Source organism: Peromyscus maniculatus, chromosome 2, assembly GCF_049852395.1.
Source record: "Peromyscus maniculatus bairdii isolate BWxNUB_F1_BW_parent chromosome 2, HU_Pman_BW_mat_3.1, whole genome shotgun sequence".
NCBI lineage: Eukaryota > Metazoa > Chordata > Mammalia > Rodentia > Cricetidae > Peromyscus > Peromyscus maniculatus.
The window spans coordinates 168,456,648-168,477,307 of NC_134853.1; the positions used below are offsets into that span (position 1 = coordinate 168,456,648).

The 20,660-nt window shown below is 52.0% G+C and overlaps 1 protein-coding gene and 1 long non-coding RNA gene across 13 annotated transcripts in view; one reads left to right on the top strand and one right to left on the bottom strand.

The window, feature by feature from the left end:
• The window catches only part of Camta1 (calmodulin binding transcription activator 1), an 862,623-nt gene that overhangs the window by 239,751 nt on the left and 602,212 nt on the right, over nucleotides 1-20,660 (bottom strand). The window lies entirely within an intron of this gene.
• Nucleotides 9,611-19,523, top strand: LOC143271723 (uncharacterized). Its single transcript, XR_013048893.1, has 3 exons — nucleotides 9,611-9,785; nucleotides 17,891-18,085; nucleotides 18,919-19,523. It is a non-coding gene; the product is annotated as an uncharacterized LOC143271723 (long non-coding RNA).

Here is a 20,660-nt window from a genome sequence, read left to right on the forward strand (position 1 = left end):
GCTCCAGCCCAAGTGATGCTGACATCACTGAGCGGATTGGGGATTAATTGTGCAACATTCACAAGGCAGTATATCAATCCATCCCTTCACCCGCTCCCCCCAAAAGCAATCAGCTTCGTCTGTAGTGATTTGTGCTGTACAAACTCCAGGTCTGATTTGATCAGGCTACAGGGTTTCCCCTGGGCCTTCCCAGGTGGAGTTTTCCATTTAGGAGCTGGGATGTGGATAGAAGCTCTCTATCCAGGTCTGTGGAGGGGTGTGTGTGTGTGTGTGTGTGTGTGTGTGTGTGTGTGTGTGTGTGTGTATGTAGTTGTGTGTGAGTGCATGTGTGTGATTGTGTGTGATGTGGGTGTATATGTGAGTGTGAATGTGTGTAAGTGAGAGTGTGTACTGTGGCTTCTCTGCTTCTGTGTACATAAACCCAGATTCAGAGAGACAAATACTGCATTGTCTCTCATATTAGGATCTCACTGTTGAATTTTTGTGTAATTAATTGTATTTATATCTGAATATGGGCAGAGTCCAGCAAACTGGAAAGAGGAGAATATGAGAGGCTTTAAGAGAGGGGCTGTCAAGGGGTCAAGGTCATGACGGAGAAACCCACAGAGAGAGCTAACCTGAGCTCACAGGATCTCACTGACTCCGGACTGACAGTTAGGGAGCCTGCATGGGATCGACCGAGGCCCTCTGCATATGTGTGACTGTTGTGTAGCTTGGTCTGTTTGTAAGGCTCCTAGCAGTGAGACCAGGACCTATCCCTGGTGCTTAGCTGGCTTTTAGGAATCTGTTCCCCATGCTGGATTACCCTGCCCAGCCCTTTTGTAGGGAAAGTAGCTCAGTCATGCCTCAACTTGATGAGCCATGCTTTGTTCAAGCCCATGGGAGGCCCACCCCTTTCTGAATGGAGGGTGAGTGGATGGGGATGGGGTAGATGGAAGTGGGGGGAGGGAATGGGAGGAGAGGAGGGAGGAGAAACTGTGGTGGGTATGTAAAATAAATGAAAAAGTTAATTAAATAAAATTAAATTAAAAAAGAGAGGGGCTGCATCACAGAACACATGTGATACAGAAATGGAGGGAGACTTGGGCTAGAAGGTAAAATTCGGGATGGACTGGAAATCAGGGAGAGAAGCAGGTGAGGACAGGGATCAGCCAGATTAAGTATGCATGAAAAGACTAGAAGGAAACCTGTTGCTTTGTATACTAATCACAAAACAAATGGGGGGGGGCGGCACGGACACACGCAGAGACAGAGAGAGAGGAGGCGACTACACACTGACACAGAGGAGCCACCATGGGGGTCAAGGCCCAGCAGCTTCCTCCTAACACAGCCAGGCAATGGGACCTCCTCTTCAGTTCTCAGAATCGCTTCTGTGACACAAGCGCTTTCTTTTTTTAATAAAAAAGGGAAGATGAAGTAACAGTGGAGACCAGCAGCAGTGACCGACCGGCTGCCTCCAGAGCAGACGCTTCACCAGAGCAACAGGTCTGAGGTGCACAGGGCTTGTTTCTGACTCTGGGTCATGGGGAGGCAGTGGACACGGAGGCGCATATCCTCAAAATGTAGGTTTTCTGTAGACTTCCCTTTCCTGGACAGCGTGAGCCACATGTTATTCTACGCTTTGCTACACAGAACACACCTTACATCTAGAAAAGTCAGGGAGTTAGGAGCAAGGGCATGGGTAGTCGAAACATTTGAAGGTGAGAGTCTACTTTTCCTAGGCCAGCAGCACTCCATCAGCAAGGGTTCCTAGAGCCTCTAGCACCTGCCCGAGAAGAGCCTGACCACCTCCTGAAACATCCAGGTCTTCATAGAGAGGCACTATGCAACATGACAGCCTCCAGCCATGGGTGGCTATGTGAATCCTTTACACGAAGTAAAAATGAAAGGTTCAGATCTTCGGTCACAATGCTGACACGTAATACTATGATTGACCTTGAATGTGAAGGTGCAGTTTAGAGTCACCATGGAAACCAGCCTCTGGGTATATCTGTAAGGGAGCTTCTAGATTGGATTAATTCAGGTGGGAAGACCCTGAATTGAGTGTGGGCAGCACCATCTCATGGGCTGAGGTCCCAGACTGAATACAAAGGAGAAAGCCAGCTGGGCACCAGCATTCAGCGGTCTCTGCTTCCTGCGGATGCGACTTCCCCACCACGGCAGATTGCATCTGCTGGAACGATGGAGCAACAATCCTTCCTTAAGTTGCTTTTGTTGGACATTTTGTTGAAGCAATAGGAAAAGTTGCTAAGAGGCCAAGACCTCTGAAGGCAGAATTCCAAGCACCAATATACAGCAAGGACTTGTGGAACTAAATGTTTGAAGGCCCGAGTCCATCATCCTCAAAGGCCAGCAGGAATCAATCAGTGAAGGTTTCCAGAGCCTGTCCCAGAAGAAGTTGCCCTTAAAGCTGTTTCTAAAGCAGGGATAATACCTGCTGTGTCCTCAGACCAGGGCATGTGCCAACAAATCTCATCTGTAATCCTCTCCCAAGGGGGGGCACCTCCTCTGTGAACATCCCTGCTGAGGTCACAGCAGCCAGGCTGCCTGCCAGGGTCTGAGATCTGGCTGTGGCTGCTGAAATGGCCTCTGCTCTCCTCACTGGCACTCAGAGTAAACATTCTCTGTGTGTTTAGTTTAATTCTCTCACTGTGTCTGATGGATTCATGACCAAGACAAATGGGCTTAAAATGTGCCTTGGTGTAGAGGTGATGGGGGAGAAGAGACCACGGGAGGGAAAGGAGAACCTCTCCAGAAGATAGCAGCTTAATCCTGTTGAAATAAGGGGGGAGGTGAGTGCCCAGGTGAGAGGCAGCCACACCTTCCCGGGAGGGCAGCTGACCCGGCCCAGATGTACAAGGAAGGGAGAATGGAGCTGATCTCAGGGAACTTTCACTGTTTTCTTCTGGAACCCCACCCTCCTCCATCTCTAGGTTCCTGGCAGGGAGTGAGTCCCAGTAAACGATTAACACCAAATGAAGGCCAAATGCTCAGAGTGAATGAGACGTAGTCCTCTCATGTTGAAGGTCGGTAAAGTGACTAGAGAGGAAGGGATAAAGGTGTAGAGGAGTTGGCCCGGGAGGTGACTGGTGGGAGAGACCAGGCTGGGTAAATGGCAGAGGCCTCTTGAGCAGCAGGCTCTGAACAGGCAGGATGCCAAGGTTCTTCCTGGGTTTCTTATCTGAATCCCACGTATGGGATCTCAGGGTGGAGCCTGTGGTTTTCAGAATGTCCCACGGAAGCCCTCATTAAGATCCAGGACCAGTGTGGCAACAGATAACTTGTGTATGAAGCAAATATGCCATGGTTCCTATCATTCCCTACTAGTCAGGGCAATCAGTTGACTGTGGGCAACTCTGTGGACTGAAGGACCAAGTGTGGGTCTCCCTCTACGTCCATGTCTCATTCTTACTCCTCTCCTGCTGTAGTTGGCCAGTCTTTATGTGGCAGAGGGTGAGAGGCCCCTGATTCTATCTATGACCCAAGAGGCAGGAGAGTCTCTTGCTTCTAGATCCAGGATGACAGCACCAAGGAGGGACTTGACCCTCCTGGGTAGCGAGCCTAACTCTGTGGATGTCAGTGGGGGCAGGAGGAGCCTGTGGGGTTCTCCTGAGGCCTCTAGGGAGCTATGGCTACACACAGACAGAGGCGCAAGCTAGGTGCATGTGTCTAGCAAGTAGAGCTACAGAGACTCCACGGTGGGGCCAAGGGCAGTCTTTTCCTGCTGAAGATTTGATGTATGAGGGAGACGCTGCCCCTGAAAGAGCAGCATTCCCCTAGTACCTTCTAGACCCCTCCTAACTACAGAAGCTATATAGCAAGACACAGAACTAAAGTAGGTGTCCTGGAAGCTGAGACTGATCCATGGTGCCTCAGGAAGAGCCTGTGTGGGACAAGTGGAGGGTGACATGGGGGTCCTCTAACTGCAGAGGCATCTTTAAGGGGGTCCAACACCTAGACAGGCTCAATGACTTTCCCAAGGTCACACAGTTTCTTGGGGACCTGACGGAGCCTTGCCTGACTCCCGAAGCCCTTGCACCTTCCTCCTTAGCATGCCACCGCCTGGCTGCTACTCGCTGGTGCCATCGGCAAGGAGTCAGGTCTTCCGTGGGACCTGCCTTTGTCACACGCAAAAGTGATGAAGGCCCTGGGATGGCTTCTATCACTGTCCTCGCTGAAGGATTTGGTTTGTATTAATTTAAGATTAGACCAAATAATTCAATTCGCATGCTGCTTGCATGAGCGCCAGGGCTCGTAACTTGTTAAATAGTGAATTGCTTTAAAATGAGTCTGAGCTAAACGGATTGCAGGCTGACTTGGCCTCCAGGGTGGGGTGACAGCAGAGATGGGGATATTAGATCGTCACTGACCAAGGCTCCCACCCTGCTCCTCTTCTAAGATCACCGCAGCGTGTCTCCCCGTATGGTCCGCGTCCCTGCCATACTGGACACTGGAATCAGTTGGCAAAAGGCCACTAAAGCCCCAGTTCTGACATCTTCCGGCAGCCAAAGCAGACGCCAGGATGCCCAGCAAGTCCAGGTCTCTCCTGGACACAGCCCCTGCACACTGCACTTTCTTTAGGGACTTGTGGGAGTCTGTTGGGCAGGGGTGGGAGATCTGCCATAAGGTCATCCTTCCAGACTCCGAGGGATGCCTCCTCCCTCACACAGTGGCTTCTCCTCATCTGGCACCAGGATAGCCCTGTCTTTCCATGATGCTAAGCTGGTCTTTAGGCCAACAAATTGACCATCCATCCCCATGCTAGATGCTTTAGGGAACCTGGAAGGACGGGCAAGGGTGGCTCTGTAGGGACCTTCCTGCAATCTTTGAAATTAAGGTGGTGAGACTTTCTCTCCAAAGATGTGACAGCTGAGGCTTCCTTGGATAAGGTCACAGGGATGTCAGAGCTGGATTCTGAACTCTACTCGGATCTACAAAGCCTGTAGAAGCTGTGATGCAGACAATCTGGCCCACACCACAGAAGGATGCTGTGAAGCTTAGGTCTGTCAAGGCAGAGGCAGACAGAAGGTGGGGAGCACATATCTCAATCCTCCCCCCACCATGGGAAGCACGGGAAGGAAAAGATGGGGGGCCTTGTCTCTGCCTGGGACACATCACTCTGAAGAAAGGCCTGTGGCCCTCGTCCACTGCAAACAGCAGACACTCCAGGCCCCTAACCGGACAGCCTCTAAGGGGAGGGGTTCTCGGCAGGAGCAAGCAGAAAAGGCGGAGGTAAACTCCCAGGGCTCTGCCTGGGAGTGACAGGGCCCACTAGTTTCTAGATGGAGAACAACTACGGTCTCCCACCCCTTGGCTTCAAAGCACCCCCAGTCTCGGCAAGGAGCAGAGACATGGCCCTGTACCGTGCTTCAGGAAAAGGAGAACGCTGAGTTCTCACACTAGAGGGCTGCCTGACATCTCCACAGAATGTTCTAGAGTACTTCTCTAGCAGGGCCCTTCTGCAGAGTGGGGACTCAAAGATAAATGAGGGACAGAGTGAAAAGTTGAGGGAAGCATCCAGCACCGGGGGAGGGGCAGTCTGCCCTGTCTCAGGGTCACTACACAGCATGGAGGCATAGCACAGCGGTCCTGAAACTGACATCAGCCCCAGCAGCATCCACCTCCTCCACCTGGGCTCCCACCCGTGGGAGACAGCCACACTGCGCATGTGCAGCGGTGGAGCCACACTGCGCATGCGCAGAGGAACCCTCCCCAGTAACGCACTGTCAGCCTAAGGACCGCATGAGTGAGGAGTGCAATAAAGATTAAATGAAGTTTTAGATAAGAAGGCATTAAAATCATGTTCAAAGATATAAATAAAATTCCCAGAGCTCTGGCTTTATTGTGTTGGGGGGAGGTGGTTTCCAAGATTAATAAATTAATGGGCATAAAATAGAGTAATGACTAAAAACTGATAATAAGGTAAATTTTTCTGTGCAGCCGGTGTTGATTGCAGCTGTAAAGCTCTGGTCAGAGATGACCAGGCCATGGTGAGAGTGCACATCTGTCCTGAGATGGTCTTGCCCCTACCGTCTGCTCCCGCCATTCTGCCTCCTTCTGGGGTGAAGTCCCGGTATGTAGCCACCCTCCCCCCCACATTCTCCCTCTCCCTGGGGATCCTCAGCCAGGAGCACACGGCTCCTGTCCCTCCAGCCCTGGCCCACGTGCTCTGGGAGAGCCAGCAGATGCTGGAGGCTTCATGCTCACAGCCTTCACACTCTATGCTGGTGTATGGGCCTCTGACCCCAACAGGGAAGAACACAGCTCTCCCGCTCCCCTTGTGGGTGTGCCAGGCTGCTTGTGGTATGGTCAGCTGGAGCTGTCCCCAGGGTGTGTGTGTGTGTGTTCGCATCCAGCCATAACCCAACACAGGAGCTTGTTCCTCTAGCCAATTCCAATATAGCCTTGCCTTTTCTATTACAAATACTGCCAAAGCTACAAGACATAAATAATAAATAAATGAACTGAAATTTCCTCTCTCTCATCAAAGTGCATTGCTTAGACTCATTTCTTGTAGACTTGTCGAGTGGTTGGGACCGATCTTGATTGTGCCAGTGGTTTGTACTGATGACAGCTAGACATCTTTCCACCCTGCTCCTCCTTCGCTCCCTCCCTGGATGCGAAGCCTTCCACTCTGTATTCTTCCTGACTGCACATGTCCTGGGTTTTCTCATGAAGACCATAGATTCCCACAGGCTCTTGGTGGTCTGGCATTCCTGTTGCCAGTAGCCTCTGGGTTTTGCATGTTTAGACAAAGGATGCCTAGGGAGATGTGAGCTGCTGTCCAAGGTGCTGGTATGCTTTCTGGGGCTGACGGTTCTCTGCAATTCCAGGGAGCCAACCCTCTTCCAGGTCCTCTCTCCATGCCTAGCCTCCGGAGGGGAGCAGAGGTGGATGGGTAACACAATCCCACACTCCAAGCTGCCAGTGGTCATTTTAAATGAGGAGAGGGAGCACCAAGTGGTGGCTGGGATTGGTTCCCTCTGCAGGTGGGCCCAGGAACTGCACCTGCTAAACACCTGTGACACCCTCCAGATACCAAGGCACACCTTTGCCACGCAGCTGCGCTCAGGCAGGGGTCTGGGAAGGAATTCTTACTTAGAACAAGTCATGAGGCTTTGTTTGTGAAGAGGGTGGGGAGATGCCAGGCCAGACTGTGGCTATGTTAATGCGAGGCTGGGCTCCCTGCCAAGACATTAAGCAGGAGTCGAATTCCTCAAACCAGCTTTAATCAGCAGATTTTTAAGGTTAGAATTACTCTCTCCTCTCAAGGCTTGCCAAGGTTAATTCTGGCCTGAGCATGCAGAATTAATGGGCTGGACAGAGGGAATCGACCTTTCCCCGATTTTTTCTGAAGTTCACAAAAACATCTCTACAAAAGGAGGAGGTGGCAGGCTGGGCCCCTGGGAAGGAAATGCCTAGCACCAGGCAGTCTGTCCGCCTGGGAGCCCATGTCAGGAATACACACAATCAGACTCATGCCAAGTCAGGTGTGGACACATGTGCCAGGATGGGCATCCAGCCTCACTTTGGGACAGTGGCGAGTGGAAGTCTCAGCAGCTCCGGTCTTGTTCCTTAAACAGCCGTGGGCCTCCTACCCGGGCCTCTGATGTAGCCATCTGAGTTTAGACTTCTCAGCATGGATGGAGTCTAGCTGGCCAAGAGAAGTACAGAGGCCTCTCCTCATCCTGTCTGCATTCCCAGGCACACATCTGATCTTGGCTATTTCAGGCTTCTTGGGTAGAGGAAGGTGAGAGTCCCCAGCAGGAACAGGGTGTGGTTTGGAACCTTCTCTACACACTCCAGGATAACTATGGACCAGGGTGCCAATGGGAGCAGGATGGGCTTCGGCCCCAACCTTGCAGGGTTGTTGGGTGAAATGACAACGTATTTTTAGTGACTGGAGCATGGGTGTCATCAGTAAGCACAGGCTTCATTAATTCCCCCAGCTGGTGACCCACCCTCATCTCTAAGTCCCCAATAGTATCACTTCTGGTGGCCCACGGAGAACCCTGCCTTTGCCTGTGGCCAGGGCTATAAAAACCAGTGGGGCTGCTGAGGCTGCTGGACCTGGCCACGCTGCCAGGAAGACTCCTTCCCACCAGCTCAGGTCCCACCTCAGCCTGGGTCTGAAACTCAGGTCCTGTCCTCTTGACTTTGGCTGGGCTCAGCACTCCACAGCAAGGAAATCTGAAGGAAGACTATCTGTCCTTCCCTGCACTGTATAATCTGCACGGCTACTACTGCCCCCATCTTTTGCTTTGCCACACTTCTAGCTCTAGAATGGGGAAGGGTTTTGCCCAGGACACTGCCAGAGCCCTCTTCCCCTTCCCCTCTCCTCCTTCCCCTTTTGTATGGCACTCTTCCTGAAAGTCTGAGCTGTCCCTAGGACTTAGTGGGGGGGGGGGAGTAGGTGAGAGAGTCTGTAATGTAGTGTCCAGACATCCACTATAATGCCTCAAAATACTGAAATCTGTGGGTACAAAGCTGTAGGAACTGGCTGCCTTACTGCATACATACACGGGAAATGAGCCTTACTGGCTAGTGGATTGTAGACTTGTGGTCCAGAACCATGGAGACATAGGCCACTGTAAGCTGTCAGGCCCGCTCTGGCCTTGAAGAGAGAGGGAGGTGCAGAGACAGGAAGACCTGCCTCCTTCCTGGCCACGGGTCGCTCAGTGTAGCCAGCATGCCATGGGAACTGGGCTGCTGATGTCCGTCCGTCATGTGCTTTGGTCAAAGGAGAGGTTGCCACAAAACACTGCTGGGACCTCTGGCTCCCCAAAGCCTCTCCCAGCTGTCTTCTTGACTGGGCATCCCTGTCCCTCCTCCCCGCCCGATGAGCTCAGGGCAGGGTCTGCTTTCCTAGTGGGAGGAAATGGGGTCTTACTCCATGTGCTTGAATGGAACCCAGCAGTGCTAGTCAAAAGGACAGCTCTTTAGAGGTCTCTTTCCAACTCTGCACAGAAACTGTGGTCCATTCGTCCAAGGTTAACCACACCATTACCATAGGACCAGAAGTTGCATGCCTAGGTAGATGCTCCAAAGGATTGAACACAGGTCCACAGGTCACACAGATCCACAATGACACTCTTCACATAGGCTCAAACAGCCCTTAAGTCCATCTGCAGATGAACTGGTAAACAGATGTGACAGATCCACACAAAGGAATATTACTCATCCACGAAAAAGAATAAAGACTATAGTATGGATGATTATAAGTCGTATACTAGCTGACAGAAGCCAGAAACCAAAGTGATATATTGACTTATTGACTTGTTTTAGTTACCATCCTTGTTGCTATGACAAAGACCACTCAAGCAGGGAAGGGCTTAATATTACACACACACACACACACACACACACACACACACACACACACACGTTGTTATTTTCTGAGACAGGGTCTTAGGCTGAGCTCAAACGCACTACATACCCAAGAATGACCTTGGACTCCTGACCCTCTTGCCCTTAACTTCCAAGTGCTAGGATTACAGGCACGTACCACAATACCCAGCTTTTGGGTCACAGTTTGACAGTCCAGTGCGTCACAGAAGGGAAGAGGGGACAGCGGGAGTATGAGGCAGCTGGTCATATTGAGTGCAGTCAGGATGTAGGGCATAGATAGGAAGCAGTGTTGGACTTTGAGACTTCAAGGCCTGCCCCAGTGATTCATTTCTTGGAGTGAAGCTCCATCTCCCAAAGTTTCCACAACCTTCCAAAATAGCACCAAGGCAGAGGACCCACCATTCACACATAAGCCCGAGGAACATTTCAACACACAGGTAAATCCTGGAGTCAGAGCTTATCCTGGTGGTGGCTGGGGCAGCAGGAGGAGAGAGTGGGGAGTGGCTAGGATGGAATGGAGGTTCCTTTTGGAGTGATGACAATGTTTGGGATCCAATAGCAGTGTTTATATAACAATCCCAAACGTACTGTCACTGAATTATTTGTTTTAAAAATGTTACATTTGGTTATGTCAATTTCAACTCAATTAAAACAGAAAGAAGCCCCAGCCTTGGTGTGGTGACCACCCCTTACCATGAGGGCAGCTGGGAGCTTGGAGTGGGCGGGGCCACCTGAGTCTCTGGCCAGTTGTGTGCCTGTGATGTGGACTTGCTGAGGGTACTGTAGGCCACAGGGGGCTCAGCCAGCAAGGTGACTACTGGCCCTCCTTGCCTGGCTTCCTGTCAGGCTTGTAAAAGCAGAGTCTAGCCTCAGCCTTGGAGTGGAGCTGCCTCTCTTGGGTCCCTTTATATACATTTGCCAGGGGCTCATCTTCCGGTGGGCCTGTGATATGGTCATATGGTAATGTCTCCATGGTGATGTTCATTCCCTGTACTTGCTGACTACTCATCCACTCACATGGCCCTTCATGTCTGAACATGTGTTGACCTCAGGCCCCTGTGTCAACACACCAGCACAGAGGAGTTCAGGGATAAAGGCCTATAGTTGGGACCCAGCTAGGAACCCTGGAGAGCCAAGGGCAGGGAGCCTAGAGCCTTGCTGGGTCAGCTGGTGGCTTTCCACCCTCTGGAGCTTGGTGGGCCTGGGTTTTACCTAAGCCCAGTACAGATCAGTCTGCCAAGCTTCATGCCGCGCTTTCTACAGAGAGGATGGCAAGAGGGGTCTCCCTCCCCTTCTCCCTATCAAAGCTCCTCAGAGAGGTTTGGCCTTCTGCTCCCTTCAATCTCCCCAACATGGCACAAACACAGGGAATTTTTCTGGGAAGCTCATTGAGCTGAGCGTTAAATGAGGGGGAAGTGAGAGGGGTCTCTGAGGAGAGGACAGCAGGGTTGATGGTCTCTCTGGCCCTAGGGCAGAGCCAAGACCGTCCTTGGTGGTGGTGAAGTCTGCCACCTGTCCAGGTGGGAAGGAGACCCACTTGCTGGCAGAATTCAGCAGGTATTTAGGCTACCTCAGCTCTCCAGCTCCACTCCCTGACCAGAGCCTCATATATGACTCCTTGCCATATCCCTCCTGCAGCTCTGAGCAGAGCCTCAGTGAGAGGTGTAATCTGCACATGACCACAGGAAGCAAATGGCTCTCCACTGGAGCCTCGGGCAGGGAGAGTGAGGACTGGCTGGATGCTTTAATGGTACAAGGCAGGGGGCTTGGTCTCCTAGGACCTGGAGTCTGTGAAAAGTGGCCATGGAGCTCAGGGTCTCAGCTGGTGTGCACTTCCGGCTACCTACAGATCCTACATCCATTAAAGCAGTGGCCTGCCCAGGTCTCTGTAATTACACCTGCATCTCTGTCCCAAGCATCAGCTTTGCTGGCCTCCTTGGGGAAAATAACAGATTGTCCTGCAGCCTCCAGGAAGATGAGCCTCCCGGGGCGGGAGCAGTGGGCTTGCTTCTTAATGATGGGATGCGAGCACCTTACATTCAGTCTCCTTCTTGGGCTCTCACCCTTGGTCCTGCATTTTACCTGGCTTGTGAGGGCTCTGCGGACTCTGGCAAGAGAGAATGCAATACTTTAAAATGTGTCATGTCACGGAGGCTGCATGTGGTACCAATTTTCTGGATGCATAAAACGAGAGAGAAACAGGCTTCCTGTCGCCTGCAACCATTTGGCGGTGCTAAAATAAGACTCATCATCGGAATCCTGATATGTTGCTAACCTGTGTGGGGTGACATCAGATCTCACAGGCAAGATGGCAAAGTGTTGGGGTTCCTGGCCCTGGGCACCTGGTAATTCAATCTCACCTGTGTCAGGTCTGCTCTGGTTTGCTTATGAGTCATGAGCTGCAGGGGACGTGGTCTGCCTCCCTACACACCTGAGGTGGGTCAGGCTACAAGAATCCTGCCTCCCCTCTCTCTGAAAATGCAAGCAGAACTCTGGGTATGAGTGATGACATCATACTTCCATGGTGCCATCACATGTCCCAGATGCCTTATAGATTAAAAAAAATGTATTTATGCATATGTGAGTGTGTCTACATGTATGTATGTGCAAATTCATGTGTGTACACACTGAGGCCAGAAGAGGGTGTCAGGTACCCTGGATCTGGAGTTCCAGGTGGTTGTGAGCTGCCTGATGTGGGTGCTGGAAGTGGAAGGTGGGTCTTCTACAAGAGCAATATGCACTCTTAACTTCAGAGCCTTCTTTTTGGCATCTGCATGTTTTAAGGAAGTTCATCTAGAGTCTCATTGGATGTAGTTGCATCTCTGAGCCACTGTTACCTAGGGAAGTGTCAGTATGTACTGAGCACCCAGTACCATTGCTAGCTCTTGGTCCTTCCAGCAGAGAACTGATATCTGATGTTGTGGGTGGAGCCACTGTACCATGGAGGCTCAGAATGTGTTTACATCACTGGGAATTCAGACCTGGTTTGCTGGGTGTTGTATACACTGCACCCGCAGTGGGCGGTGAGGTGTCCCCTGAGCCCTACCTCCAGGATGGTGGGCCAGAACCTGAACCTGACCTGCTCCCCCTTCCCCTCTTACACATTGCAGCCTCTTCCCCTGCAGCGTGCAGGGCTGCAGCGTGCAGGGCTGCAGCGAGGGTTTTGAAGCCCCCTCTTCCCTTCCTCTGGGCACGCAGCACTTCCTCACCCCTAACTCACAGTCAAGAGACAATCCCCCAGGGGCCTGAGGGCGTTGGCTCCCAGCTCCCAGCACCATTGCCCAACCCCAGGAGAGTCTGTCTGCCTCACCTTGACCTCCCTCTCAAGATTTAGAATCTTAATGCCAGAAAAATTTCACTTGGCTCCATGCACCCTTGTCAGGGCAGCCTCAGTTAAGAAGTGGGAGCCCCACCCGTGGGGGTCCTGAATGGGGGTCTGTACCTCTCGACTCTTCAGCTTCTGCTTCTCTAGAAGAACAGTGCAGCTCCCACCCCAGGCTCAGCCCAGACACTGTTTAGAGTGTCCCCCAACAGCTGTCCTGCACCCCGGGCATCTTCTTGACCTCACTCGTGGTACCCAGACAGGCCACACTGGAATCAGTACTGATGATGGGTGACTGTTGAAGGGGATCATTTGCTTCTGTGCTCTGAGCCACTTTCCATCTGTGCATGCAAAACAGCCCATGGCTGTCACAGGACAAGCAGGGCCCAGGGCAGCCTCTAGGAAGGGCCCAGGGCAGCCTCTAGGAAGGGCCCAGGGTAGCCTCTAGGAAGGGCCCAGGGCAGCCTCTAGGAAGGGCCCAGGGTGGCCTCTAGGAAGGGCCCAGGGCAGCCTCTAGGAAGGGCCCAGGGTGGCCTCTAGGAAGGGCCCAGGGCAGCCTCTAGGAAGGGCCCAGGGCAGCCCACATTCATGTCAGTGGTGCTGGGACACAGGTCGAAGGGAAGAGTGTGGGAATGGGACCTGTACCCTCCTCATGGAGGCCTGGGCCCTTCTATGACTTAAGGATGCAGATGGCAACGTATGGAAGCAGAGAACAGCCCTCACCAGACACTGAATCTGTCAGAGCCTTGGCCTAGGCCTTCCAGCCTCAAGAAAGCAGTGTGTGTGTGTGTGTGTGTGTGTGTGTGTGTGTGTGTGTGTACCTGTGTATGTGTATGTGTGTATATGTATGTATGTGTATGTGAGTGTGTGTGTATATGAGTATGCATGTGTGTGTGCATGTGTGTGTGTATATGTATGTATGTGTATGTGAGTGTGTGTCTGTGTATATATGTATGTATGTGTATGTGAATGTGTGTATGTGAGTGTGCATGTGTGTGTGCATGTGTGTGTGTGCGTGCGCGCGCGCACATACACATGCAGCTGTTTGGCAGTTTTGTTACAGAAGCACAATGGTCTGAGAAAGGCTCTGTCCCTGATTCCCAGGAGGATGGCTGTCTTTCACCCTGCTCTCACCTCTGCTAGCCTGCCTGGGTGTTGAACAGAGCGTAAGCAGAGGATCTCCCTGAGCACCTGCCTGGAGACCAGGTTCTCTCTGGCAGATGGTCCTTCCTCCAGGACACACTCAAGTGCATTCCAGACCCACTGAAGCATGGGATTGCACGCCTTCCTGTCAGCCTGGGAGCCCGAGAGGTGGTCCCTACAGCAGGTATCATTTATCAGGGCCGTGCAGAGAGAGAACCCCATGCCTGTGCCTGCTGCCTGTGAGGGAAACCATCAATCTTCGTGGCCTCCTCCTCACCCCAGAATTTGCTCAGGGAAGGAGAGGAGAGAAGTGGGGAGGCTGGGCTTGTGCACCTAGGTCTCCTCTCTGCTCTGCAGAGACAGAGGGCGGTGTAAGCGGGGAGGAAGAGGCAGCCATTGAGGGGAGCCCTGCTCATCTGCCAGGGGGGTCTCATGAGCATCGACTGAGTGTTGGCAGGCTCTGCGGCTGGGCCTTCTTGGGTGTGACCTTGGTTCTATACCACCATGTGACCTTAGACAAACGGTCGAGGCTTTGTACCAAGTATGAGCACAGTGGGAAACAGAGAAGAGTTTCTACCTCCCGGAGTGGCGAGCTCCTGCCTGATGTACACCCCAAGAAGCAGGAGATGAGAGCCACCCTGCCCCCCCACACACAGGCGGCACTGAGAAGGGGAAGCTGCGGTACCTACCAAACCACCCAGGAAGAGCCCAGACGCGGGGCTGAGGGACAAGGGGAAAGAAGACCAATCCTGGCTGTGCAGTGCAGGGCTAAGACCCAGGAAGGGTGCACTCCATGGTCGACGCCAGGTTTCCAACGGTGGTCTGGCATCCGTCCCGGTACCCAAGGCTGGCATAGGCATTGAGTAGGACTGAGAAGGTGGGCATGGAGGGGTTGCCTAGCAGGCCTAAAAGCCTGGATGGAGGGGAGACTGAGTGTGAATGCTGGAGGGTGGGGGTAGGGGCTTCATGCTGCTGTGTAGAAGAGGCTCTGAGGTGGTGTGGCTGGGGCTAGGGAGGGGAATCAGCGTATAAATGGAAGGATGGCCGAGGCCAGGGCTCCAAGACCTGTGGGTTATAATGCTCACCAGCACCCAGCACAGCTCTATCTCAGATGCCCCACCAATTCAAAGCCCTTTATTCCAAGGCTATCCCATGCCATCCACCACACGTGCACATCCAGTGTTTCCAGGTGCATGCCTGCAGAGAAGTACCCCTCAAAGAGTACTTCTGCTCTCCCAAAGTGCTGGCAGGGTCTGGGCTATTTTGGGTGGGCATGCGTGGTGGGCCATACAATGCTGGCATCTCACAGGGGGTAGTCCATAAAGAATGATCTGATCATATACTCCATCTGCAGACACCAGCACTGCTCCTGAGGAAAAAAGGGCGGGTCATCATGGGCTCCCCTCACAGGATGCTGTGAACAGTCCACAATGGAAGACCTGGTGTCCATACAAGGAGCGTCAGGGCTTTGAGCAGAGTCCCACTGAAGCCTGGAGGAGTGGCCCATCCATGGCCCCAGGGAATGGATGCCTCCTGTTACTCGGCACAGCCTCTTCTGCGGGAGGCATTCTCCCTCCACACGGCCCTGAGACTGGACTAGCCAGTGCGGGCGCAGTGTCCAGCAGGACCAGTATAGGCACCATGAACATGGCCACCATGTACCACTTCACCACAACCAGTAACAGCCCTATCCTCTCCCTGCCTCCCTCAGGGCTCCATCCCTGAGTGGGGCTCCCCATACCCGTGGGATCTGAGCCCCAGACAGCCTCTCACCCCAAGCCTCTGCCAGGCCAAGCAGCTTTTGTGATCAAATATTGTTATATTTACCTAAGGATCTGTTAGGAAGCAATTTTTGAGATGATGAATATTTAATGAAAAATTTAAATATTTAATAGGAACTCTTTCAAACCTGACTTAATAATCCGTGTCGGAGGGAAAGAAGGGCTGGGCCGTGGTTTACCATTTTCACTTCCTTTAGCACTCTCAGTGTTTGCTAGGCTTTTTTTTTCTGCTCACAGTTTTAATTATACTCAATATTCCAGAGAGAATCTTTTTCTCATTAAAACTTAACTCTTGCCGACAGCAAGGTGAGTGGGTGGGTGGAAGATGCTTGAGTTGGGATATGGGGCTGAAGGAGATGGTTGGGACTGTCTACCCAACCATCTGACTCCTTCCCGGTCCACGTGAGGACAGAGTGGTTTCAAACATCCACAGCCTCCTCCAAGCTGCTTCTGGTACCCGTGTTTATGCCAAGATGGGACCCAGACCTTTGGTAGCTCTAGAAACAGCTTTTGAGACAAGATCTAGACTCCTAAGCATGTAGGCCAATTCAGGCTGACCCAGTTGACACCTCTGCCCCGAACTTATGCCACTAGGAGCTGCAGGAGATGGAAAGTTCCATCCCACAGTAGGTGAATGCAGACCACCTTGAAAGACTTAAAACTTTCCAAAATTCTTCCAACACAGGAGGGTGGTGCTGAAAGCCAAGCATGGCCTGGTCTTGACATGCTCCCAGCTTCTTTCTGCAAGGAGGCCTGTGTCCACTGGCCAGGGACAGCAAGGTCCTTCCCTCTGGACCCAGTGTCACAGGGCAGTTTACTCAGCTGGGCATGTACACTCTGTACACTGGTCTCTCAGCATTCATGGGTCAAGGGACATCCATCCCTCACTGACTGACGACACTCAGGCCTGACTCTGAGGTTTCTCCTAGTCCACCAGCAGTGTCACACCAGTGCTGGGTACCTAGACTCCTGCTCCTAGCAGCTGCTTAGATCACCCCCTAGGCTCTTTCTCCCCTCCTGCTCTGGAACCTTCCCTGTGTGAGCCAAGGCTTTGTCCCCACACTGTACAGCCCATCTGTTGACTCTTCCATTCTTGTCCCCTCTTTGCCCTCTGCCCTGGTCACACATAGTACCACCATTCCTAGAGACCTCGGAACCTTTCAAAGCCTGCTAAGGGGGCCTCTCCACTAGAGCTTAGTACTCCCCACCCCCGCCATCACTGGTGCTCAGGGACAGTGCTCCGCTGAGGGGAAAGCTGGAGCACGCAGTTTGAAGCATCCTCCCTCAGCCCCATGGGCTCTTTCATGTCCAGCTCCATGCTATGAGCAAATTGGGACTTGTTACACACTTTTCCACCTTGTCAAGGGTCTCACCTGGCTTTTAACCCTATCTAACCTTAAACTAACACTGATCTAACACTAACATAACCCTAATCTATCCTAACTTTACCCTAATCTAATCTAACCTAAGCCTGCCTAACATAGACTAAAATTAGCATAACCTTAACCTTAACCTAACCTTAACCAAACCTTAACCTAACTCTATCCTAATACTATCTAACTTTAACCTAATTCTAACATAACCCTAACCTAATTCTACCCTAACCATGTCTAAACCTCAACCTAACCCTAACCTAACCTAACCTAACCTAACCTAACCTAACCTAACCTAACCTAATACTACTCTAACCCTATCTAACCTTAACCTAGCCTAACTTTAACTCTAACCTAGCCTAGCCCAACCTAGCCTAGCCTAAATTAGCCTAAGCTAACCTAGCCTAGCCTACCTAACCTAGTTTAACAGAAACCTGACTCGGCCTGATTAAACTCCGTCTCCTCTAGCCTGCTCTAATTCTCTAGAGAAAGGACTAGACAGCTGACATTTTAAAAGTGGTGACTCTTTTAATAAGGAGTTTTAAAATATTTAGTAAACCCATGCAAGAGGCCAATTCAGCCAGGAATGATAGTTTTCATCTCACAGGAGCACTAGAAGGTTCCCTCTAAGAGAGCTCCCGCCCAAGCCCAGCCTGTGCCCCCCCCCCCCCCACACACAGATGGTCTCTTTGGGAGGCCTGAAGAGGACGAACTCACCAACTCCTGAATGACCACCAAGTCTGAGGCTGGAATTTCCTGGTCTCTTGTGTCTAGACTGGGGTGTGAGAGGGAGACTTGGCCAGCTTACGGGAAATTTCTGCAGAGGCCATGGTAGGGCCCTGCAAGGGATTGTCAGGAGGCAGAAAAGGGGAACACAGAGACATGAGGGGCTCCTGTCTAGAGACCCCACTCTCCTTTCCCAGAACTCCGCATCTACACAACCCATTCAGGAAGGCCCTGCCCTCCACCTGACTCCTCCCAGGCCACTGTGAGCATCTCTCGACCCGTCTGTCTCTCCTTCCCTACTGATGCTGAAAGCAAACTGGGTAGCCAGTGCCCTGATGGACCTGACGCCATCCATGCAGGAGCTGGGCAGACACTCATAAATGCTTGCTAAGGTTTGCTGGGTCCTACACTGAGACTGACGTCACGAGGGGGCAAAGTAAGCCCGGTAGGTCCTGTGTGTGTCTGGGTGGGGATCCAAGGCCCCTGCTGCCATTCAGCAGGACCTCAGAGGGGATTCAGTGCGGGCTGGGAAGCAGGGCACAGAGTTGGGAATGACAGTCCTGTCAGCATCTATATGGCTCAGAAGTCAGGCAGAGTCCCAAGACAGGGGCAGAGTGGGAAAGAGTTTGTGGAGACCAGTGACAGAAGCGACCCTCGTGCAGCTGGTCCAGAGGTCAGGAGAGAATTCGGCCCCTGGGAAGCCTGCGGTGATGACATCTCCCCATAACACCTCTCTTCCCATCAGAACACCAGCCCTCCAGGGGCTACACTTACTCTCTGTAAATCCACACCTACCAGCTCAATACTGTTATATACCAGGAGCTCAGTGAATATCTGTAGTCTGGGTAAAATATATCTCAGCATATTTAGTATTAACACTCACATCTCACTAGATGCTATGGCCCACGGTTGGAGGTTAGGGTTAGGTCAGGTTAGGACTGAGAACCTTGGCAGGTCACACTGAATGGCTGAGGAGGGCAGCCTTTGAACTAGGGCTCACATGACCACTCATATTCTCAAACAGGGTTAGAATTTTGATAACACCTTTCTTTGGCGTAGACCCCCAGGTAGACCTGCGTCCCCCGGGGCTGCCTCGACCTTCGTGCCCACGGCCGGGTCATTAGCATGCCACCTATGTTCTCTTGCTGGCACAGGCTGCTACTTCGCTTTGCATAGCTCCTTATTAAAACGGGATACTTTAATCTTTGTCTAATTTTGTCTTTAGGGAAGCTCTGGCCCCAGGCTGCCAACAGCTAAAGCCCCCAGGAAGCAGGCGCCTACTTGCGATTCATGCCACGGTGTCCATCTGCCAACATGCTCGTCTTCTGTGCCTGCCATCTCTTATTTATAATCCCGCTCAGATTAATGAATGACGGTAGTTCTCATCACAGGGAATTTGATTAATCAATTTAAGTGCCTAATCACCACAGCCTCGTCGAGAGCTGAGCATGAGGGATCTCACTTTGATGTAGATGAAATTCCAGAAAGAGAGAGAAAAGAAATAAAGTCGTCAGCATTTCTCCACGGAAACACAGGGGGTGGTAAGGGCATCCCTGGGGAAGTCCTGAGGGGCCCCCAGAAGATAGAGGTGGGGGCTTCTCGGAGAACTGACAGATGACCCGGGCAAGGGGCCAGAATTAATGCCTACCCTGGGCCCTGGCTGCCCACTTTAGTCTGCCCTGAGGCTGGACCAGGTGTATCCAATCTGTGGCCCATGGACCACATGACCCAAGGACAGCCATGAATGTAGCCCAGCACAAAACTGCTAAGTTACTTTACACATAATTTTTTTCTTTTATGCAATAAAAATAAAATCTGGATTGTATGGTTCTAGATGGTGTATCACATATCAATGTTAAAAGGTTGGACATGTTTGGAAACGCAGGAGTGAACCGGCACTGCAGGCAGAACCCATCCTGGGAGGAGAACTTGGCGGGGAGTGGGGTGGGTGGGAGGGGGGGCGTGGCATGACTGAGTCAGCACAGACTCTGAGCAGGCTGAGATCCACAGTCATCATCACCGGTTAGTGAGCAGGACCCCTGGAGCGCAGGGCTGCTCTCCCCCAGCCCTAAGTGCTTCCCCACCTTCTGGCCTTGGCTCAGGGCATCATCCCCACATCATCCTCTTAGCCAGTGTGAGACCCACAGCTTTATCAGCTTAGCTTAGGGCCCTCTCCCAGGAAGCCCCTCAGTCTCCACCAGCTCGGGGCTACAGCCCACTCAGCCCCAGTGGGTAGTGTAACACTCTGAATGAGTTCACGTCCCTTAACTCTTAGGGACAAAGAGAAAGGAGGATCACCGGGGCGTGTTTGCCCAACGTCTACCTGAAGCAGCGAGCTCCAGGTTCAGTGTGAGACTGTCTCAGACAATTAGATGGAGAAGCAATTGAGGAAGATATCCGACACCAATCTCTGGCCTCCACATGCACACGTATGTACTCATAAACACACACACATACATACACATACACATACAAACATAAGCATGGTTTAAGTCAGGGTCAAAGGCCAAAGGATGGTGCATAAAGCCCCCACTCACCGAACATTCACTGAGCACCTACTATGCGCAAGCTATATTTCCCATCTATTTTAATTGCCAATAGCTGCATGTAATGGCGAATAACCATGGACACTTTACAGCTGAGACACAGGGAGTCGAGAAGGGACACTCTTGGTTCTCGAGCTGTGCTGACATCACTACTCTGCCCCACCCCATCTCCTGAAGCCTGCAAGAGAGCAGAACTATATTTCAGCTCCTAGGGTTCTGGGACCCAGGGGCCACACCTGCCATGCTTGTGAAGGCAAACGCCGTCTACCCCTGACAGATAAAAAGAAAATGCATTTCATGCTGTTTGTGACAGCTGCTGTACAGAGAGAGGCTAATTTTGGAAACAGATTATTAAAACATATATCCTGCTCTGAAGGGCGCGATCAATCAAACTCTGGAGGTGCAGGCTCACCCTGGGCTC